Here is a 10,486-nt window from a genome sequence, read left to right as displayed (position 1 = left end):
GCTGTGTGGTGTTTAGCTGCCTGCCGGGTTAAACCACAATACCATAGAATAAGAATTTTATGATGCTTCTTTTCATTTGTTCTCATCTGATGACATGAAATTGAAAAATAAAGCATGGAGCAAAATGAACCATAAGAAGAAACATGAGTTGCGGGAGCATGACCTACCTTCAGAAAGTCACTGTTCCCCTGTTCTTTCTCTTCTATGAGAAAATTTTTTTGTAGCTTGCACATACCATCAAATACGTAGCATGATCCCCAGGAGATTGGTGTTTTTACCATTCAGCTGGTCAACTGCAGAGCTGAAGCTATTTCAATGCCTGTGTGATACCTGCATGGGTATACCAATAGGAGTCACAGATCGATGCATAGTGGTTTTGGACTGTTGTTTGACAATCTAAGTTACTATTTTGCATAGTTAAAGTGATTTGTGAAAGTGTGAAAAACTAATATGCTGTTTCTTCTGAGTTTTTAGCCATTGATTATTAGCAAGTTTAATTTATCCTCACTAAAAAGAAATTAAATTACATAAATGCATATCTGATAAATGAAGACATATTATGCTTCAGTGAAATTGTTAAAATCAAAAAGAAAAGGGAAGTAAATAAAGTTAAAATATTTAACTCACAGATACTTGAATTTCAGTTTGACCTATGTTAGTTAAAGGCAGATATGTTTGTCATTCTGATGAAGATGCATTTCTTCATACCTTGCTGTTGACAGAATCTCACCTACTTTTCCCATTTATTATGATAATAGTCTGCCAGATGTCATATGTCACAGCCTAGTGAAGTTGTCTCTGCCTATTACTACTTTATATATAATGTGTGTTCTTGTTTTTCTTTCCTTAATTTAGGAATTGTTATATGCTCTTTGACATCCCCTATTTTATGAGGAAAAGAATAGAGGCAAACTATTCAAAATATTTGAAAGCAGTTTTAGAAACAGTAGGCTATTTTCTTCCTATTGTAAGTACTATTGTGTTAAAGTATGCCTTCATGTAGATGGATAACCTGAATCTCATAAAAATGGTCATACGACTTAAAACTCTAGTAAATGTTGACTTAATATATCTAGTTGTGTTGTGCCGTGCAACTTTTTTGAAAATTGCAGGTTTTAGTGGATAGATACATAGATAAGTGCTAATAAGGGGGATGAAAACACAAAATATCCTGTTATGGATACCTGTAGTGATAAGAGTAACAGAAGTCATAACTCCTTACCTAAAACATAAAACTGGCAAGTATTCTTTTTTTCAAGATAGTTATAATCTAAAAGACAGGGTAGTCTCTTATATATATGTACAGATATGCACAGAGTCAAAACAGGTTTTGGCAGAGACACAGCAAGCTGTCTTTTGATTCACAGCCTTTGAGCTTTGGTGGGACTGGTCTTCAGCACTCGTCATTCAAGGTGTGGTATTGTACATCCCTGTGTGTTAAAACCATATTGAATACACACCACGCTTGTGATGATAGAAACATCACATTGCAGAAGAAGTAGAGCTACTTGGAACCACAGCCAGATTTCATTCATTTTTTTGGCAGTGGGGGAACTAGCACTTGTCAATTGTATTGGAAAATTTTATTTCCATACAAAGCTTTTTGCTTAAAAGGTTCATATCTTGGGAAGAGTGCATTTTCTACAAATGTGAGCAGTGTTCATTTTGCATTATGTACTAGCAAGAAAGGTCATTCTGACTTTTCTTTCTTCTGATTTGTTTTTATGTTTGGGGTTTTTTTGTGTATTAAAATAAAGGTAAAAGTGCCCCCTAGATTTATAGATTTGTGTGCTTACATATTAGAATCTACAGAAAAATTCCATATAAGACTTTCTTTCAAAATCAATATTAAGAAGTTTAAAGGCTTTTCTTTGTCCAGAGCAACAGCAAGAACATGCAACTATCAGCAATTTAATGTTGCTTTCTTATATTTTATTGTGGAATTGTTGATACATAAGGTTAACTATTTCAGGAAAATGCTTTTGTTCTTCTACACTAATATTTTAGATGAAAGACTGAGTTCTTCTCTGTACATTCCTGAAGGGATCATTGCAGTCCTTAAAGCTGCATTATATAGTGTATGACAATAGAATACAGAATATGACAAAAGTCAACATAGGAAACTATTATGCTTGAAGTAGAGGGAATCAGTATGAAGCCTGACATTATTCTTTTACATTTGCAATATCTGTGCAACTAGAACTGACCAAGGCTCAGAGTATTTGAAGTTAGACAGTCCTGAAAAAATCCTATTTGAATAAAACCTGAAATCAGTAGTGTGCTCCTGAAGTTTCTTTCAAAATGAATTTTAATTTCTCTTTTTTAAAAAAGTACTTAAATTTAATTTGTATGTCTTTCAAAGACTTGAATTTTTCAAGTGACTGTATTTTACTTTCAGAATGAAAGGAATAAATTAAATTGTAAAGATTAATTATCTGTAAAAGTCAAACAAAACTGAAAGTTCGTATGTTCAATAGGTGCCCCTCTTTTGTTGAAATGGTCATCCTTCAAACGTCCATCTTCATATAATGAAAATTAGAGTGAAATTTGTATAAAATAGCTGATTTCTTAGGTTTTTTTCCTCCCCCTCCTTAAATGAAATGTTGTAGATAGCAAAAAGCAGTCCTGTTACAGTGAGCAAAAGCTAGACTTCATGCACAGAAAGGAACCTTTTATTCAGTCTTAAGATGAGAACGTTTTTCTAAGTGAGCAAAGCCTATGATACTTAGAAAATATTTCTACCTTTCTATAGAAAAAACAACTGTAGTATTTAAACTGATTATAATACTGAGGCATCAAACAAGAATATCTTTAGGCTGATGGAGCAAATATGGAATAGTTGATGTGCTGCCTGTACTTACGATTTCAGCACTTAGACATTATTTGAGGATTTAAGCACTTTCTTCAATCTTCAGCTTTAAAAATGGAAGCAGTAGCTGGTTTAATTAAAGGTGAAATAACCCTCAGTTTTCTCTCCTTACAGTCCATAATGCCAAGTAGACATATATACTTAAATTTCTTATAAAACTGTAAGTCTGATATGAAAGAAGCAGCTGTCATAGCATTTAGAAATAATTCTACTATAAAGTTTTATTTTAGGCTTGCAGTCTCTGCTCTGTCTTCTAGAGCTTTTTATTATCTTGTGATGATAATATGACGACATAATTTTGAATTCTGCCAAAATTCCAAATACGGTCAAATTTATGACTGCATTATGATTCTTGCTCAATTGTTTATCTGGATGTGTTTTAAATAAAAACGAGTAATACTTATGGTTGGTGATAATTTCCAACATGCTCAGCATTTTATTTGCTAATATTTGAATTAGCAGAATATACTTTTCTAAGTAGAATCATTAACTTCATATAAAATGAGCAATTTTTTCAATTGTTTAATCCTACCTTTTTTTCCAAAATGGCTTAATCATATTTCGTACTTGATCAGTTTGTCTGCAGATTACCACTTCGGGTAAGTGTTTGGAGTTTACTGTTTGTTTCTCAGTAGCAATATCACTTCAGCTCTGCATCCAAGGAAGAAACAGATATACAGATTTATTTATTTTTTTTTAATCTTGCATTCTGTCTGCATTTCAGTCATTCATTTTGATTTGATTGGGCCAGATATGCCAAAGTGAGAACTATGACTTTGTATGCAAGCCGATATTAACCTGTAGATGAGGTTAATTTGATTATGAATTAATATCGTAAAAAACCACCTGAATTTTAACTGTTATTAAATAAAATATGCAATTCACAAAATACTACCGTTGTCACTCATTCAAAAAATATATTTAATGTAGTATCGAAACCAGCAGATTTACATCTCATTTCCTTTAAAATAATGCCCAATCTCTGAACACTTTTTACGGAGAATAGGTATAATCTCACGTGTTGTGTAATCTTACTAATTTTAGCTGAAGTCATTCCTTTGCCTTATCAAAGCCGGCCTAACTACAGGGAGGTGTGCTTAGCTGCAGTAGTGGTTGCCTCCTGAGGAGAACTCTAGCGTTACCAGTTCCTGACAGCTGCAAGCCAGCCTCTGGGCATCTTGCTAAATTTTCAAATGTAATTATACAGTAGACTTCCTTTAACAAATTCTGTGTTCCCAGCTATAATTATAACAGCTCTTCTTGCCTCTAGCCTGTTCCTTATCTTACAACCCACCTCCATATCTCCCACTGCTGGCTAGTGTTATCCAGTAGAGCTGATGGATCTAGAAAAGCAGAGCTTTTTTGTGTATCCTCACAAAGGTGGTTTCATCAGTACAGAAGATCCATTTCTTCTGATCCACTATACTGAAATGACATGTCCCATAAAGCTGAAGATAGTTCTCTAATTCGCAAAAGAGCTGTTGATTAGCATACCACTTTCATTTTGCAAACAATTTTCAATTGTTATTACAGGACATCAGGTAAGGAATTATTAAGAGCTATCCATGAAATGGCTGAAGAAGCCAGCGCAGGGAAAGGCGGCCTTCTAAAAACACGTTGTTTTCGTGTTGTGCAATTCAGGATATCATTTCTTTAATTGTACTATTTGTGCGTTAGGTTTTCATGCTCCTATTAAGGGCACACATGTAACATGAAAATAAAAATGATCAGTGATGCATTTTTTCTTACATGAAATGCTAAGTAATTTTAGCCAAAGAATGATAAAACAGGAAAAGTTACCCACAGGTGTGCTCAATCTAGTATTGGCTCATGACGAGGAAATTTAAAAGCGACTACACAGGGTAATCATCTCTCCACCTGTCTGGTAGCAAGGGAAGTTGATGTGATGGTTTTGAATTTGGGAGTCTGAAGATAGGAGGTAAGTGAGAGAGCTTATGCTGTTGAAGACACACAGAGGCAGGCTTCCTTTTTGTTCAGTCTCTTACTGTGGTTGGCTGTGGCAGGTGGACTGGTATTGGAGAAATTTATTGCCTGGAAGATCACAGATTACCATCTTTTTCAGTCTTTCCTGCAACGGGATCAAGTACATTGATCAAACCTTTTCTTGAGAAGCTTCAGTAAGTGAAATAACCCAGCACACCTAGAAGTCACACTCCCACTGACTTTTCGTAGTTTGCCTACATATTTCTAAGAATTATGATATCCAAAACTGTATAAAGCACAGTAAGAGATGGAAAAAAGTAATTATCAGCTCTTCACATGCATGCGCATACATGCGTGCACACACCCACCCACATACACATCACGTGCTTGCCAACCTATTTCAGTGAGATGTGTTTTTGCAAGATCTCACAAAATTTACTCTTTTGATTTGTATTCTTCTCTATCCATTGATTCCCTGTGTAATGTTTTATTGCTGGTCCGTTTTGTGTTCATGTCTATGACGCGTCTTTTCTAAATGTAGCACTTTGGATTTGTCTTTAGTGAATCACCTTGTTGATTCCTGACCATATTTCCCATTTTTCAAAAGCATTCGGAAATCAGATCCTGTCATCTGAGGTGCTGCTAGCTTCTCCCAGCTTTGTATTATCTGCTGATTTTATAACCACACTGCCTTCGAGTCACTAGGATTGTTATGAAAATACCAGATAGAAACAGATCTAAACAGATGTCTCTGAGATGCATTTGAAATATATACCTGGTTTGACAGAGCTCTTGAAAATGTCTTTTCAAGAACAACCGCTCTCTGATTTCAATCATTTTTGTGTCCAGCTTATGGTGATTATGTTTGGACAGTATTTCGTTATATTGGCAACAACAATGCAGAACATGTTTAAAATCTCTCTAATCTCAAGCTTGTATCACATCTACCGTTACCTCTCATCCATGAAGCCAGTTAACACCCTTCCAGTGAAGCAATTCAGATGTGTTTGAAGGGATCTATATTTTTTCTTTATCTTCTTGTATCTTCTTCTAGCAATTTGGTTGTGCAATAATTGGTTCTAAAATCTTTTCAGGATTCACTGGTAGACTGGAACTTGTAGGTGGGACTTGTCCCACCTGGGGGGACAGGAGAGGGCTTGTTCTAGGTTTGGTTGGTTGGGTTTTTTTTTCTTTTCTACTTCTTTTGATTTTCTTTATTCTGATCTAGAAATAATGAGACAACAGATCCTACTCTGTTACATCTCTCTTCCTCTGTAAGTTTCAGCATGACTCTTTTCAGGGTTTTTTTTTTCATTCCTTTTGTTACGTTATTTCCTCTCCTTGTTTTTAGCAATGGTATGTGTGTCTTGTATCATTGTAGGTCTCTGATCACTGATACAGGACACGAATGAAACCTTTTTTCTAGTGAGACAAGCTGACAGGATGTGTAGAAGAAATTTTCTTTGGTTTTGCTTGTTTTGTAACTTCAGAAAGGCACAGTTGGGCTCATAGCAGTAAGATTTCAAAGGTTACAATCAGAAAATTAAGTGTTCTTTCATCACATCTTATGTATTAGGTGGAATGGGAGTAAACAGGTCAGTTCCAAAGGGAAATGAGGTCCAAAATTTTGCTTATGTGAAGTGTAAAGATAGAGGTGATTACTTACTAAAATCATCATTCTAGCCTTTTGAACCGCAGGCCATTAAAATGGGTTGGGGAAAAGATTGAATTAGGACAACGGGGACTCTATCCCAAATTGTTACATCAAAATATCTTATGGAAATCCTTTTATCCTGAAGGACTGTGATTTTGGTATTTGGTGTGATGGCCCATGAGTGGCCTTTTCTTGGTGTTCAATAAATTTGTGTGTAACCACTTAAAATCCATCATTCATCTGTTGTTCACCTGTTCTTGTATATTGCAAGACAGAGAATTTTACCGTAAAATAAAACTGTAAAATTAGGAGCAGTGAAATCAGGGTGGATTTTTTTTCAGGTCTGTCATATGAGCCGAGCTCTCTTGCCCACCAATAGAGAATGAGGACATAAGCCAGAATGTTTATACCAATTGCTGAATATTGCTGAATATGCTAAAATAGATGTGTATTTTTTTAAGGCTGGCATTTAAGCAGACAAAGAATCATGCTTAATGCTGCTGTGATAATAAATAGTACTATAATTGATTGTTGATATAGAAACCCTTAAAATTCATTTTTATGGTTGAAATGTACTTTAGGTAAACAGTGTTCAGTTTGCCTATTAAAATAATTCACTATATACCGTGGTTTCTTTGAGTATTAAGGAAGTAGGACTTTTCCAACAGTAGTAATTGGTTGACACTGCTTGACCTTAATGCAAAGCTACAGTATTTAATGAACAAACAGAGGGAATAAAGTTTTGATAAATAAGGCAATTTTCATGAAACCTTTAGAAATATGCTTGAAGTCTTTTAGTGTTAGATTGACGGTTTCTCCTTTTGTGAAAAGAATAAGTGAATAATTTAAGGCTATATTTCATGTTTTCAGATCTTCATTCTGTCATATAAATAATAGACTGTGAAATGCAGCAGCTCCTGCATTCACAGATTTAATAGACCTATACAAGTATGTATCTTACTCAGCTTCTGGCATCTTAAAATGCTCTTTTGTGCATATGTATACCTGAGAAGCAATGCAGAAGTGGGGCATTCCTAGACTCTCTTCAGTAACCAAATTCCATACTTTAAGCATGCCACATATTCTGTTTTTAAACAAATTGTTCTTCTTAAAATACTTACAGTATAGCTTGATGTCAGTTTTAGTATTTTTAGTTTTTAATTCTGGTACAGTTTTACGATGGACAGATGTCAAAAAAGTAATACGTGGCTATTCAAAATTAAAGTGTAATCTAAAGTTTACTTACTTAAATGGAAAGCCTATGTGAAAAGCGTTCAGGTTTAGATCCAGCATAGATCTTTGAAACACCATTGAATCTTGATGAGAAGAGAATCAAATGTATTTAGTAAAATAGTGAAATATCAAGGTAATTTATATGATTTGCTACATTAATTTTTAGTTATGTAATTTCTTTTTGAGGGAAACAGGATTGGGGGAAGAAGAACAGAGAATAGCAAAATTAAGCTAGTTTCTTTTCTTTGTTTCCACTCCCTTCCACTCCCCCTGCCCCGTTAAGTGGCATCAGTTTAATGTATGTTGAAAAGATAGTGAAGTAAGACATACTGAGAACAAGTGGCAAAGCATTGGAATGTTTTCATGTTCTCAGTCTTCCAAGTAGGAGCATAGTTTTAGGACTAGTGGACCATGGGAAACATAAAGACTCCGTTGGAAAGTATGTATTAGTGTGCCTATTTTGTTAGCTGCAAAATGTAGCTTTCCTAAACTATTGCAACTAGAAGTTGAAGTTAAATTATCTGCATTTTCTTCCCAATAACTACTTCTTTCAACATTGGAGTAACTCTAGTTGTTAGGAACCTTCTGCTAGCATATGATATGATACCGAACTCTTGCTTTCCTCCAACCTATGTGGGTATGCAGGCATCTGCACAAGTAAGGAAAGCTTTTTATTCGTATTTTGAAGACTGTTTTCTGTAAATAATGTTCGAGAAGTCTGGCAGATGGTCTGCCTTTGCCATGGTATTGATTTATGTAGTCCCCATATAGGTTCCAGAAACGTCTAGTGTGGATCCTTCAGACAAAACGAGCAGTCTACATGAGGATGTCATCACCTTTGCTAAAATACAGGCAGTTTCTTTCCTGTTTCTGTTTGCTGATACTCTCTAATTCATGTAATCAAGTTACTTTCTCTCTTAATTTTCAAGAAAAATAATCTTTATATCTTGTGTCGTATTACACAAATCTTAACATAATCCTATATTCTGTTTTGTAAATTATTTCAGTAATTTATGTCTTCATTTTTTTCATTTCCACTGATAAAATTTTCTTCATACTCACAGTAAGTCTGTCTTTTGATTTCAGCTAGTCCAAATGCTTAAATGGGGAGACATGCTTTTCCCATTCTCCATACTCTATTCGACTCATTTATAACTCAGCATCAATGCAGGGATAGAGACCGTTCTACAGTGTAACTTGTTGCAAACTACTATCACAACTGCATGAATAATGTGAAAATCATTGTGCTGCACTGGTATGAAATACATTATCATGTCTGTTTTCAAAATTTATATGGAGTAATATTTTCTATTTCTTTTGCTACATAAACATTATTTAAGCCATTAGCTGGGGATGTTTCTGTTGTTTCAGTAAGAATTTACAGGATTAGTATGTTAAATATATTGATCTTTCTAAGCAAACCAGTCACTGATTGGATCCAGCTGTGACTGAATTGGCTTGTTGTGGTACTTGAGCAATAAATTTGTTACTATTCATTATTACGTCAGTACAAGACTGTGGTCTCACTGTAGTAAGTCCTCTGCAAATATACATAGTCACTGTTCTTTATTTGCAGGCTTTGGTTTGTTTAAGGGGAAAATGCAGGAAGGAGGGTATAAAAAGCAAAAGAAGGAAATAGGGAAGCAGAACAGCAAGGAAAATCAGTAAAGATACTTTGCTAATGGCTGTATGTAAATGATGCTGATGGTTGCTTTTAAATTCTGAATTGGCTACTGTTCTTTATTTAGTCAGTGCGGCTTTTTTTACTTAATTTGTTAACACCTATAGAAATTAGAAAGAGCAGTAGTTATGACAAATGGACTATGTAATTTGAAAATTGTATTTTGTCACATGTTTTAGTCACAAAACCTAGTTGAAATCAATTGTCCAAACATTCACTTAACATATTAATAAGTAATACAGGAATACTCCAAGTCGTCTTGAATTAGAAATATTACATCTTCTTACAAAATTTAATGCCAGGCTTAATAACTCAAAGTATGCTCTAGAATAAAAATACATTTATATGCTAGTTTATTGCAACTAGGATGCTAATCCAAATTAAAAAAAAAACAAAACCACTATTTAGTTGGAACTGTTTAATACACTCATGTGTAGACAATTGTATTTAATTTAATTTCTTAAAAAGAAATCCCAAAATTTATTCCTTCAAAGTGAGTATGTTTCTCATTGTTTATTTCTAAGTGCAATTTAATTTGTTTTGACAACAGTGGTCGGATTACAGGAGCTATTTGGGTACTTACCTGCAAAATCAGTGTCTTCTAGGATTTTTTTTTTTTGAAAATGTGTCTAGATGGCTGTGTTCTTAGGTTTTGTGATGGAAACACTGTAGAAACAGAGTAAAGTACCAAATTTTCAAAAAGGGAAGATGCTGTTTCCAATTCAACACTATCAGCTTTGTATATTTTTAATAGGAAAAATTATTTTAAAATAGCAGTGTATCCCATCGTTATGTGAATAGAGTTTAATTATCTCACAGTAGTTGAAAAGCTCTGCATAAACCTGTTTTGAAGAGAGATTTTTTTAGAAAGATTTTTTTCTTGATTTACGAGTGCATTTTTGAACAGTTAAAAGAGAGTTAATAAAATATAGATGGCTGATCAGTTGCTGGAATTCGATTTGTTAAATTTTTCTTAGAACCATAGCCTTGAACATTTTTAGTCTGTTTATAACCAGCTGTAGTGTGCTATTGAACCCTGTACAATTTTTTTGGTCTTATTAATAATGAAGACTAATTTTTCTAGAAAATGCATCTAACAATATCA

General features: G+C 34.2%; 1 protein-coding gene across 3 annotated transcripts in view; it reads left to right on the top strand.

Annotated features, from left to right (window-relative positions):
- Positions 1–10,486, top strand: part of TBC1D5 (TBC1 domain family member 5) — a 310,363-nt gene that overhangs the window by 32,907 nt on the left and 266,970 nt on the right. The window lies entirely within an intron of this gene.

Source organism: Aptenodytes forsteri, unplaced genomic scaffold, assembly GCF_000699145.1.
Source record: "Aptenodytes forsteri isolate BGI_AS27 unplaced genomic scaffold, ASM69914v1 Scaffold9, whole genome shotgun sequence".
Lineage (NCBI taxonomy): Eukaryota > Metazoa > Chordata > Aves > Sphenisciformes > Spheniscidae > Aptenodytes > Aptenodytes forsteri.
Note: the sequence above shows the minus strand (reverse complement) of the source record. Positions and strands in the feature narration are given on the sequence as shown.